Source organism: Patiria miniata, unplaced genomic scaffold (assembly GCF_015706575.1).
Source record: "Patiria miniata isolate m_02_andy unplaced genomic scaffold, ASM1570657v1 HiC_scaffold_4, whole genome shotgun sequence".
Taxonomy (NCBI): domain Eukaryota; kingdom Metazoa; phylum Echinodermata; class Asteroidea; order Valvatida; family Asterinidae; genus Patiria; species Patiria miniata.
This window is the reverse complement of record NW_024037071.1, coordinates 9,373,749-9,387,173: the sequence shown is the minus strand read 5'-3', so window position 1 is coordinate 9,387,173 and position 13,425 is coordinate 9,373,749. Positions and strand designations below refer to the sequence as shown.

Sequence of the window (13,425 nt, the reverse complement as noted above, 5' to 3'; positions counted from 1 at the left end):
AAACCGAGGATTTTTCAAAATCGCTGGCGGCACTGTAGCTCACAGTGACGAAGAAACAATTGTGAAGAGAAGACAATGTACCAGGCTGACTGCCCTACTAACCGACTCCACTGAAATATAATTTTTTTCGCGCTAGGACCAACTTTAATTTACTTGCCTTGTTTATACTTAAAAAATATATCTAACCATTATCTTTTGCCAAAAAACAAATTCTACTAGAAATGCACTGGACAAAATTAATTGAAATGAAAAATGCTTCAAAATATCCGATACATCTTCTCTTGAAGAGTTCATCAAATCTGTATTTCTACAGCTGATATTTTCATATATATCTTCTTGAAAGATTAAAGATTCCACTTTACTTTCGCCGACAAAAAAAATTAAAAGTCTGCAATTTTGTTTCACCGACTCTGAAGCTGCAATGTGCCGATGTTATACCGCCCCAGCTGATCTCATGTTGCGCTTTGTTTACCCCGTTTACCAGCATGAGGTTCGGCAACGCTAGTTTAACAACTCCATCAAACGACTCATAATTATCACCCAATGTGCCAGTGGAATTAGCGAGCCGACACGGGGGGGGGGGGGTCGATGGAGGGTGGGGGTAATTAAACAAGAAGGAGACGAGGCTGTTGAGTTGGCGTTACTTGACGTTAATGGCTTCAGGCTGTCAATCATATTGATAGACCATGCATTCCGCGAACGTTTATGGCTAATTTTATGGAGGATTTTGCCAAGTCGGGGCTTTGTTCAGATTCCGGCTTCCTCTCTTTCTATGGAATTATTCCGAAGCTTTTGATCTCAAGCCAAGTGGAGACAACCAGACAATCTAGACTTTGGCTTTAGAAAGAGGATATTTTTGAAGCAGAATATTGAGCTAAAGTCTCCGAATAAAATATCCGAATAAAACAAGATAATGAACTGATTAATGTTATAATTTTCTTATGCATATATGACAATGGAACATTTTATTACCGTGACAACTAAGAACATTCATTCAGCTGAGGCTTGCGAATGTAAGGTGTCGTTTAATTGGTCTAGAAACAAGGAAACGATTATGAATGAAATCGATTATAGGAAAACGGGAATTCGATAACGAGAAATCGATAGACCAAATTTACTCGTCAAACTAAGCGAAGCTCAACATGGAACTTCAACAAAATCGAAAGCAAAGAAACACATTACGAGAACTGGATCTTGCTCTGCGCATAGGGCCTACAGCTAAATGATTTTTGAAATTTTATTTTCGGTTTCGGAGATTAGTATTATGTTATAGCAATTATTATGAGCCGTGTTAAAAAAGAAATCTCCCTGTGCGGTGCAACCGCGTGTTTGTACGGTGTTAACCCTGACTTAAACTTGGCCGAGTTTGGCTCCACAATTGCGCACGTCCCTCGTGACAGCCCCGGTGGCCCCGCGGGCAGTTTGCACTAGCAAAGCCCCCGACGACAGGCGAATTATATATGCGAACATTTTAATCAAAACCAAATCTAGAAATTTGTTTGATAGGGTAATCCTGGGACACCTTCAGCTATTGATTTTGTAAAGCATACTGTTTATAAAAAAAAAACGACTCCGTTTTCTTTCTCCTTACCAAATTCAAGCAGAGGGTTTTTTTTGAATGAGTTTGACAGGAAAGCGAGGGGCGGGGTCTGTTGTCAAATGATAGGGAGGGGTGTTCAGATATCGAAGATGTTGTAAGTCCATTTGGATTGATTCTACCTATTTTACTGACCATTTTCGACCATTTTTTAAAACCACCTTCAAATTCAATGATTGTTGTTTTCTTCCAAACGATACCATATATCAGGCGGAATAATGTTACAGGGTAATTACAGTGCCAGTCCTTTCTTCACTTTGAGCAAGATATTCGGGTACTTACCAACGGTTCCCGTGCGCCTTTAAGTTGACACTTTTACAGGCCTACATAAATGTTTAATAGTCCCATGAATAACAAGACCCAAGAAGACTCCACAAACCCTCTTACACGTGTAATGACTAGTTAGACATTTTGATATTTAACACCCCCCAAAAAACACACCAGTTGTTTGATCTAAAATCAAAATATTCCCAAGGTTCAAGAATAGTTTGACCTGCATGTGTTTTATAGCTCCACAGTTTGACTTAAAATCCGACTGTCCAAATATCAGTTTCCTAACTGTATAACTTGAATACATTTTATACAACTTGATATTACTCGAATCTACATAAGCTTGTTTGCGATACATGGGCAAAATTGCTCAGCATCAATCCAATGCACAGAAACATCAATCAAAGAACCATCAACAGAAATGATGGAGGGTTTCATACGACGGTTTGGCCTTGCAGGACCAATTATAAACATGTTAGTAAGGCCCCTGTAAAAACTTTTCCTGAGGGGATTTTCTGTGGTGAGACACGATGTGTGGGTTCTCAAGGGTACCTAGCCGGTATACCGACCACAAACACGGTAGAGGGTCCACCAACGTAGCGCGACGAAGGAGACCGGTTTCTGGGGAAAACGCTCGGGCAGGGCCCTTCAGCTAGCGGAGACGAGGAAGGGTCACACACGGTCATCGGGAAACAGAAAACTGACAGAATTCAATACAGATGAAATTATGTAGGATTTTTGGCCCACCGGAGAAGCAATAAGAACAGGCTAAGTTCTCTTAATTGTACATTTCTGAGTTAACAACACAAGGCAGGCTTGGTATAGAGCTGGATCCAAAGCGCACAAAAAAAGGTTCACAATCGATTCAGAATGGCTATTCACTGGATATCTTTTAATGCATCTGGTCTCTACAAGATGGGCCGGTTTTGCTAATTCATTGACATGTCGGGGTAATCATATAGGATGACACTGCCCGGCTTACAAGTGACAGACAGTCAGTCAGTGAGTCAGTCAGTGAAACAGGTGCAATGAGGACATCAGGTTTGCCCTCTGGGACCAGTGAAAAGTAATGCACTGGTTATGTTATTGACCAAGGATTTCAGTGATGCATGGAAGCAGCAGCGAAGTGAAGGGCAGCGAAAGCATAGAAGTGCAAGAAAGCCTTCGGAGTTTGCAACTGGAATCCAAATCCACATGGCGGACATGGCGGCCTAGATGGGATTCGAACCCCGGCCATAGTAAAAGGGTGAGAAAAATACAAACTGTGCCAACCTGACCCAAATCTCATCCATCACACGTTTACCGGTACCACCGAAAGCAGGACAGTTTCATGGACATCGAAATGTTGGTGTACCGCGATTATCGAAACGAAGCATGGATGACGCCACATTAAAGCATCATTTACCAGTTTTCGGTTTTCAACGATATCTGCTCGATCGTTTTTGAAATTGAAATCTGATTCCAGCTCGACGCCTCCATCAGGCTTTGCTCTTGTCTTAGTTGCGCCTCATCACTATGCACATACCATATATACCTTCCTCCATAGCACGCGTAACATCATGATACTCGTTTTAGGGAGAAAACAACAAAATTTTATACATGTGAAATAATAATTACATGTATAAGTTGACCGTTAGGTGTCTGAAATTGACGCAGTTTCAACATGATCTGTACATTATATACTTGTTGTATGCACTGCCAACTGAACTTCAGTTACAGGAACAGCTACTTGATGTACAAACGCAATATACACACCTTATTCACGAAGAAGCCATTTTGATCGTGTTCCCCGAATGTATTTTATAAATTGTAAACTGTTGAATGGGATGGTGCCAGACTATTTATGCGTTTCAAGCCTCACTTTCATTTTTGTTGAAATGTTGCTTAAATATTAGGGTATGTTTAATCACAAATTGTAAATTATTCATCAGGGCAGACTTGTATTAATTTGTAATTTACTTTACTTCATTGCTTTCATTTCTATTCGCAAACTCCAATTAAAGTCATCTTACTCCGAATAAAGACATCTTACTATCATGCAGTAAAATAGACATGAAGTCACCCAAGCAAACTGTTTTCTTATCGCAGATGAGCGCAATTAGAAGGAATAATACCACTGCGGACATAATTAAACCACCAATTACTAGTGTGATCTAAACTAAATACAAATCACTGATATACATAAACTAAGAAATAATCATGACGGCGACGAAAACAAATGTTTATCTCATGGGGTAATACACACGACGTCTCACACACAATGTTTTCACTGGTCCCGAGTAGAGGGTCATCCTAGTGTCCTCTTCGTATCTATCACACTGACTGACTGACTGACTGACTGACTGTCACTTGTGAGTCGAGCAGTGCTATCATATAGGATTACCCCGTAACGTCAATAAACGGGCTAAATCCGGCCCATTGTGTAGACAAGATGCATGAAAAAAACTTCCAGTCAATGGCCATTCTGAATCAGTTAAATAGATGTGTGTGGGATCAGACCAGGTTTGCTGGACTTGCATAATTATCTTTTTTTTTATATATATCGAATCAATCGATACATGCGCAATTGGAAGAATAACACAAATTGCTGTTATAAAAAAGAAACTAGTTAGTTTGATACAATCCTCGAATTACTGAGAAGAAACCCCAAACATTTGACGTAAAGAGAACACCTCAGACATTATCATGGAAGCGACGAAAATTATGTTGATGTGGCAGAATAACTAAGAAGATGTTTTTGTTCCGAAGTTGGCCCTGTAATGGGCGCAGCAAGACACGACCCATTTTTCTCCCAGTTCAAAATACCCGAGGCCCGGTGACGGTGTACCAACAACCAGTCGACAGAGGACAAAGTTAGGCTTTGGATCCTGTTTACTCCCAAAATTGTACCCCGTGGCAAATAAAAACTTCCCCTCTGTAAATACGTGCACAGTTTGAAAGGACATCGAACGGAAAATCACTACTGCCAAAGTGTTTTCAATTTAAAAATGGATTTAAATGATGGATGAGTTCCCAACCTTAATGTATTTATGCCTCCACCCGAATTCTGAACAGGCAAATTGGATAGAAATCTGGAAGAGAAAATAAATCGCTCCTTGAAAAGGGATATTAAGTCGTAATCATGGGGCGACATTTTAGAACTTGACTTTTGTATTGTATGGCTGCAGCATTCTTGAATTTCTTCGGACTTGTCAATATGAAAAGCTTGCTGAATATGAATTGCCTTGGATTGACTTTGAAGTCACCGATGACACAATATTGCCAAAAATGTCGCAATGTGAAAAATACACTCATTGTGGCACTTGGTAATTACGAAAGTGTACACTTCAAGTACCGGGTCAGAGTTGACCAGGAACTTAGGGGCATACTTGATCTAAAATGACCTCTTTCTAGGCCATACAGACACTTCTCCGGATCATTTTCCGGGGTTATTTGACTCAGAAACCTTTGCAAATGGACATACATTTTGACACAGAAAAGTGTCATTGTTTGACCTGAAAAGTATCGGGTCAAATCATTCCCAGATTCTGTGTCAAATCTGACCCGGTGTCAAATGAAAATCGGACTCCTGTGAAATGTGGACTCCTTTACCCTATTATTGGTTAAACCCTCTCACGTGACCGGTCACTCTCCTGTTGTATTCACTTAGGCATGCGCAATACTACAAATGAGTCCGTATTTCATAGAGGCCTATATTCACGCTACACCGGGACTTTTATGTGTTACTTTCAAAACCAATCCACAGATAAGCAGTTCCATAACACTTGAGTGTCAAAATAAAGAAACCTAGTAAAAATGATTCATTGTAAGTCACATTTGAATGTCTGATCAATATGCCGGATGTATACTGGACAGATCGACCAATTATGCTAAACGTGACTTTTTCATGATCTAAAAAAGACAGATAGGCCTACGTGTTAGAAATGAGTTAAGGTACAGCGGTTGTTCATTCTCGCCAACAGTAGAAACACCCTTAAATGGTGGAGCAGTGGCATGAGTAACAGTGTTTCGGTTTTACGTCTTTGAACTTGAAAATTCTCCGGACTTTAAAAACAAAATTAGCCCCAGGAGTCCAGCCAATATTTCTTATGGCCAACAGGCTTAAAGTTACAGATAAACACACACTGCACGTACAATCCTGTAGAGAAATTATCAGGAATAGGAGGGGGAAGAATGAGAGAAAAGTCCACAACATTATCTCGTTAGGATTAGATTGTGGAGAATTCACCAACAACACTGGTCGAGTTACACTCGGCGCGGTACTACCATCGGCTAGGGTTGCACGCGGCCGAGAGACGACCAGCGGTGGCTGATAGGATGCGACAGAAATGGGGCACAAGTGGACCGCCGAAGTCACATCAACCTAGATCTGTGGCGGTTGGTCGTTTTATTCCCCTCCCGCCTGGCATCTGGGAGCCCGGGCAGCTCGTCAGCGGAGCGAGGGGGCGGCATTGGCGGGGACGTATTCGGGTCGAGGAATTGGGCTAGGCCAGCAAGGGGTCCCGGAGTGGTCCGAGTTAGCAACTCGGCGGGAAGGTGGACTACGATTTCAAGACAAACAGATCGGATGAAACCGAAATCCTGCTCCTCGTGTGCACGCTATTAGAAGACGATATAGCTCGCGTGCTGATGCCAGAAAATTGTATCGACCACCGCTATAAGAAATCTTGAAGGAACAATATTGGGAAGGGTTGACGTGCTGGAATTCAGCGCCCGGCCTTCCGACCAAAGAATCTTGGCAGTTATGAAATTGTTACAAGAGTGTCTATGCAAGAACTACATGATAAATCAGAAATTCTGAGTCAGCAAAACCTGAAACTGATGATGAAATACTGAGGGAATCGCAAATGACGAACCTATTCGTCTCTTCAATTATCATTTTCCAAGTCGGGGTATTCTCTACAAATTCACTGCAAATTGACTGTTCCTCTGCAAAATGTGGACAGGAAGGCTTCATTGTTGTCCGGTTGTTTCAAAATGCTATATCTATTAAATGCTCGGGTCACCATGTGGACATACAATGTGTTTTGTGCATACGGCCATGATGTCCCAGATTCGACCCGATTCAAATCTGGGTTTAGACCATGGTTAGACTAGGCATGATACTTTTCTGGGTCAAACATTTCGAGTCCGATTGAAACCGTGTTCTGGGTCGAAGTGACATTTTAGTCACGTAGAAATGACACTTTTCTGTCAACTGGTCCGGAAAAGTAACTCAGGAAAATGTCATTTTGACCCAGAAAGGTGTCCGGTATCTGGGTCGAAGTTTGACCCAACTTCACCCTGTGATATCTATACAGTGTGTACATTGATTGGACAGGTGTTTCGCTGATAAAGGTACCACACAGAATTAAAACATCGCAGTTTTTGTAAAGTATGTATCACTTTTTGGTATTTCAAACACTGGGAACACTATACCTTATTCACCAGGAAGCCATTTTCGATCGTGTTCCCTGAATCTATTTTACCAATTGTAAACTGTTGAATGGGGGGTTGCCAGACTATTTTATGATTGGTGTGCGCTCCAAGCCTCACTTTTTAAGTTAATGTGACTTAAAACAATAGGGTATTTTTTAAATTATTCTTCAGAACAGAATGGTATTATTTTGTGATTAACATTATTTAATTGCTTTCATTTCTACTCGCAAATTCCAAAAACGGAAGACTTTACCTCGCTTTCAATTTAATATGGCCGACTTGTGAATAAAGTCCATAGGGCCCAAATTGAATCACATGCATTTTAGATCACGTGTGCATTTATAAGAATAGAGATTGTGTCGGTTCAATAAACTACAACATCAACTATACGTTTCATTTAGCTCTGGAAAACGTGATGTGAGTTTAAGCAGAAGCTACGCCGAGTTTATTGATATGACAACTTTTCGAAAAGAAATAATGACCCAACGCGTGGCAGCAATGTGGTAGGAAACACATCAGAGGTCGAGTGAGGCCTATAAGAGTATCAGGTCCTTACATGCTTACGAAACTCTGCAACAAAAATTGGTTTTGGTCAACTGTTGTTATTGGCCGCCAACTGAGAGGAACCGACGGATGAAATGCAAGAAATAGGCCACATTAGTTACAAGGGGCAACCCGTGCGACGTTTTTTTCTCTTTTGCATCACGCTGCACCATGTCGGTAATAGCATGCCAAGACCTAGATCCAACACCCAGCACACGCTGGGGGGCGTCCTCGTTCTATTCCTCCGAACTAATCACATTGGCCTCGCGGGATGACCCAAGTAAACTATACCATCACTGTTGCTTCTTTTTTTTGGATTGGTGTACTTGATATCTCCTGACGACGGTATCCGTTTTATACAAGGGAGTGGGGTGGGAATGGAAGGGATTTTGTTTTTGGTACAGAAAAGAATGCTTGAAGCTGCTGTCTGTGATGTGCTTATGTAATTTAATATTTAAACGATATAAAATGACCCCCCCCCTAAAAAAGGAAGGAAAAGGGAAACTATGTTTCGATAAAATCCACTATTTGCCAACTTGGAAATCGTGAAACCAAACCAAGTTCTGGCATAAACGCATCCAATCAATCAAAAACATATTATACCTCAATAAAAAAAAATGCAATAAAAAAGGTTGTTGCCCGAAATTCCATTGCCTTCGGCGTCAAATTTTTAAAAGGTGTCTTTTATCATTCGCTAGACCAAGCCTAGCCAGAAAAAAAATACTTTTAAGTTTTAAAAACAGTCCTATTACAGAAAAGAAAAGAGATGTTTTGGTAAACTTTTGATGCACCTGGCAAGAAACACGCAAAGGCACATGCACCTGGCCCGCACGGTTACCAATTTCTAGTTTTGTGTCTGACCCATTTATGTTTTTGCACGTAGGCCCTATTGTGCAGCACATATCAACAACCAAGAAAGACACGCAAAGTCTCAACCCCTTTTTTCACATTTGCTTGCGATTGCTCATTTGCCGCTGGCGGCAGCATGATAATACATGGATCTTGAATTATTCACAATACGGCGTGGTAGCAAAATGCTCTTCACTATTTGTTGACGTCGGGGGACCAAGCTTCCCGGCCCTTTGACCCCGTTAATATTGACCATTGAGCTAGGCACTAGAAGTTGTCACGCAAGGCCCGAGAAAAGCTCACGAGGTGAGAGAAAGGCAAAAAAAATGCAGGTATTTTATGGAAAGACCAACGCCCAATGGAACACTCTACCATTTCACGTTGTTTCTTTGCCGGTACTGAAAGTAGTATTGAATTCATAGTATTGAAAGTGTAGAGAAGCCAATGAACGCCAACCCTTTATTTTCTGTTTAGGAAAAGGGGGAACTTTGAAAATCGTCGAAAATTTAATGGTGCAAGAAATAGCTATGAGAACACATATTATGGAGCTTCATAATTCATATTGTTCTTATTGAGACGTGAACATTCTAGTGGCCGAGAATTTAAACATATTATTGGAATTCATAGTATTGAAAGTGTAGGGAAGTCCAGTGAACGACGACCCTTTATTTTCTGTTTAGGAAAAAAAACCTCGCCCGTTTAGCAAACTAACTTTGGGTCCCATAAGGGGTGGTTAGGGTAGCTATAGACCTCCAAACCTCTCGGCTGACAAAAAGTGTATTATTTTCCTAAACTGGAGAAAATAACGTCGCCACTCAATATAGCAAATCTTGATTCACGGTCTTTGGTCTTTGAAGGGCAAAACCTACTTTGGTCTTTGGTCTCTTTACGCGTTGACTACAACTTATCATCCACCCTCTTAACATCCCCAGCCATCCCTTTGGATCCTCCACTGTTCTTAATTCAAGTCTTCGTGCCTACTTTTCCCCCAAAAGGCTGAGTTACATTGAGACCACGACGAACTTTCAGCCAAATTCAAGGGGTATAGGGAGAAATGAAATGAAATAGTGAGCCCCGTTATTTCCTGTTGGAGAGGTGGACGGACACTGTCACAGATCGTCAAAGGAAGACAATACAATGTCTCCAAAAAGTTTGATTTGAGTATATGTCGACTGAAGTGGTATGGGCACATTTTACGATCATCAGGACTTGCTAAGACGATCCTGCAAGGCACTGTACAAGGAGGAAGAAAGAAAGGCAGACAAAGAAAGAGGTGGGAGGACAACATCTCGGAGTGGACAGGCCGGACGCTGAGTGACTCCCTGCGAATGTCTAAGGATCGAGATTGATGGAAGAAGCCTGTTGTTAAGTCTTCAAGGGGTGCCCGCACGGTCAGAAGACTACAGGATGGGTAACAGGTAACATGTATCTCTACTTATGTACCCGTAGTTTGTCAGCCAATTTTTGTTGTTTGTCCAGTAGCGGATGGGGGGGGGGGGGGGGGGGGTTGCAACCCCCCCCCCCCCTTTTCCTAAATTCATTCTCAAATTGCCTTAGTGGAGGAGGGGACATGCCAACCATATACAAGTAGCACGCCTTCACTCAACTCCCCCCCCCCCCCTCCGTCTCCATGTGTTTCCTGAAAGCTACAGATCCAACCCCGTTTTTCGTCCCTCTTTCACCAGGTTGAGTGATATTTCGGCTTCAGATGCCAAGTCAACGTGGTGCAGGTCTCAAACTTTTCTCTCGCAATCGCAATTCTTTGAAACCTGGTTCTAAACACGTACCTTTTCCTGACATGCCATTTTGCAATAAATAGCAGGTCTCTTTATCATGTATTCACACAATCGGCCATTCACCTGCGCAGGTATTGAAGTCGGTATACAGACGTGTTTTTGTGCGTGTCCGACAAACCGTGAAACGTTAAAACGTTTGTTTCCCCCACACTCTGGCGAGGCAAACACTGGCAACGCCAATAAGTCAAACACGAGCGTGTGTAGAGGTTACAAGTTTAGACAGCCCATGTCATAATGCAGACACGCTTGCATTTGGTGCGCTGAACTGAATGGGGACTTCATGACTGTGTGTTGCGTTACACCACCTGAGCAAGACTGTACCCGTGGACTGCCGAGTCGAGGTGGACCCGTCAGAGGACAATAACCTGGCCTTTCGTGTCCAGCAAGAACGAGAAAGTGTCTCCACTTTTCGGCAAAGATAGTCAACTGGGCAGCCACCCCTATATCTAAATCGTTATATCCTGGTCAATTAGGCATAGAGGTGGCATTGAATTTGCCCTAAAAATTTAAAGGCACGTTTGGGAACATTGGTAAAATTACCCGGAAACAGACCTATCTCGATTTAGTGAGAAAAATCTTGTTCGAATCGAAGATAGGGATGGCACCAATACCTCGAGAAATCCTTCCGCCTGAAAGGGTATCGTTTAGAATAAAACAATTATTGATGGTGGTTTTAAAAAGTGTGCCTGCTGGCACACATTTTTACGAGCGTTAGGAAAAATGGAAATGATACTACGTACCTTTTAAATACGATTTATTCAACTAAGGAAAGTTTCACCAACATCGTGCTCACGCATGATGAATTCTTAATGAATCCTTACCATTACATTTAGGATTTTTTTCCCTATCTTTCCAAAGCATTTGCTTAAATGGAGCGCCAGAGATTTTCCCCGCATGCCAAAACCTTCAGTATGATGAAAACTCCAACCCCCCCCCCCCCCCCCCCGCTTACGCACAAATTACAGGACCATATGCAAAATAAGAAAATCAACTTACCATTAACACAATTCATCGTTGATCATCAGCAAAACTCTTCTGATTAAAAATACCAAATGTGATATGGACGTAGGCCTCCTTTATTTCACGCCGGCCAAGTTCCGACTAAAAAAGGTTAGATACCAAACAGATTCGGCCGCTGATATGTCCAGTTGATTGATGCAGAGATCATATACATCAATTAGCAACAAAGTTACAAGCGAGGCTTCGAACTATCAATGAAGTTCACAAGCGGACGACCAACTCGTGCAACATCCATCAACTTTTTGTGACGTTTCAAATTGCAATGATGTTACGGGGATACCAACCAAACAGTCAAACATGATGGTCACTTCGCATCCACGCCACACAAGTCGTTGCCCGTCGCGTCGTGATCGAAGGCCGTCTTGTGTTGTGCGGCCTCTTTTCACAAATTCGGCGAGCTAGTGGTGTGTACGTACACGTCAAAAGACACCCTGTTTTCTGAATTAACCACCTGTGCTTCTAAATAGTCACTGCGCGGCTTCCAAACACCTGTACCCCTGTGGGTCGGCCTTACGTGTCTAGAATCACACGGAGAATATTGCTGTTGTCTGAGTAGGCCGGGTTACTCCAAACAGAATCAAGATGATCGCCGTACATAAAGTTCACTGTCACCGATGCATGACTCTGGAGAAATCTACCAATAGCGTCTCTGTTGACTTTCCCTTCACGTACAGTGCTCTATCGATATTCCATTTCCAAACTTTGTATTTCGCGGAAATGATTCCTTCTGAATCGTACATCTGATCTTGTCGATGTGGTATCATGTCACCCGGACTAAGTGCGCAGTATTGTACGAGGATATTTTCCACGATATCTCACACTCGTCATGAAGAGTAATACATCCATGTGCAATAAAAAAGTGTCTTTACCATCAACCACTTTCTCTTTTCGTCCTGTAACGTTATACGGTTGTATTTTCGCCGAAATACATTCAAACACGTCCACAGGTTTCCGGCCTCCATCAAAAGCTACACTAGCTATTTGGGATTTGCAACTCTTTAGGGGCGGCTTTTTGTGTATACATTCCAAGTCAACTCAAAACCACACTTTTTACCTCGGAACAAAAAGCTTACAACTGGCAAACTTCGTGGTTTTTGTCAACACAATGAAAGGCTCTTTGGATAGCAGGGAGTGCACAATAGCGGCCAAAATATTATGCTGCCCCGACACGACACAGTACCGAGGCGATGGCGGTGGTGATGTTTGGTGCGATTTGAGTTGTATTGTAACCTTCTAGGCCACAGCAGCAAAGGTACCGCTGTTTCGCAGTATTTTTAATACAAAACCAGGTCCTAAAAATACTTGGTTATTTGGGCCTTGTCTAAAGCCCATTACAAATGTATGCAAATTTTTTGAGGTGGGCGGATCCAAGATTTTCTAAAAGGGGTGGCTGGAATATCGAAGACTCGGATTTTCCAAAAGGGGGATTGGGTAGATAAGGTGTTTCAGTCACGCAGAGACCAAATCCCTCAAGAAATTTGCAACATAATAATGAAATTATTCAAGAAACTTAAGGAAATATGAAATGTCTCCTTATGTAAATAATTAACATTGGTCAGTCGAGGAAGGGTGGTCAGCCATCCCAACCACCACCTGGGATCCGCCCTTGGGTGGGTGGGTGGGTGGGGGCTTGTTTTGAAGATGCACATTCGTGTTTTGCAGTGACTGGTATATTTCATGATCACAGAAAAGTGAGAAAGGTGTTATCAATAAAGCAACTTCCCAACACGACCCCTCCCTCCCCTACCATGGTCTACAACGAAAGGGATGGACAACTGATAACCGGGGGAGGAGGGGGAGGGGGAGGTGTGGCGCGAGGAGGGGGTTTCAGGTTGGTGCATCGGTTGGCTTTCCTCACCTTGCACCTCCAATGACCCGAGTTCACATCCAACCCAGACCTACATGTGGATTGGGGTTCGCAGTCTAAACTCG

General features: G+C 42.3%; 1 protein-coding gene across 1 annotated transcript in view; it reads right to left on the bottom strand.

Moving 5' to 3' along the window:
* LOC119739704 (matrix metalloproteinase-21-like) overlaps positions 1-12,481 on the bottom strand; it is a 54,822-nt gene extending 42,341 nt beyond the window's left edge. The window contains exon 1 of the mRNA XM_038214729.1: positions 11,470-12,481. The gene's annotated coding sequence lies outside the window, so the exon portion shown is untranslated. The remainder of the gene's footprint in view (positions 1-11,469) is intronic.
* Between the last annotated feature and the right edge of the window lie 944 nt (positions 12,482-13,425).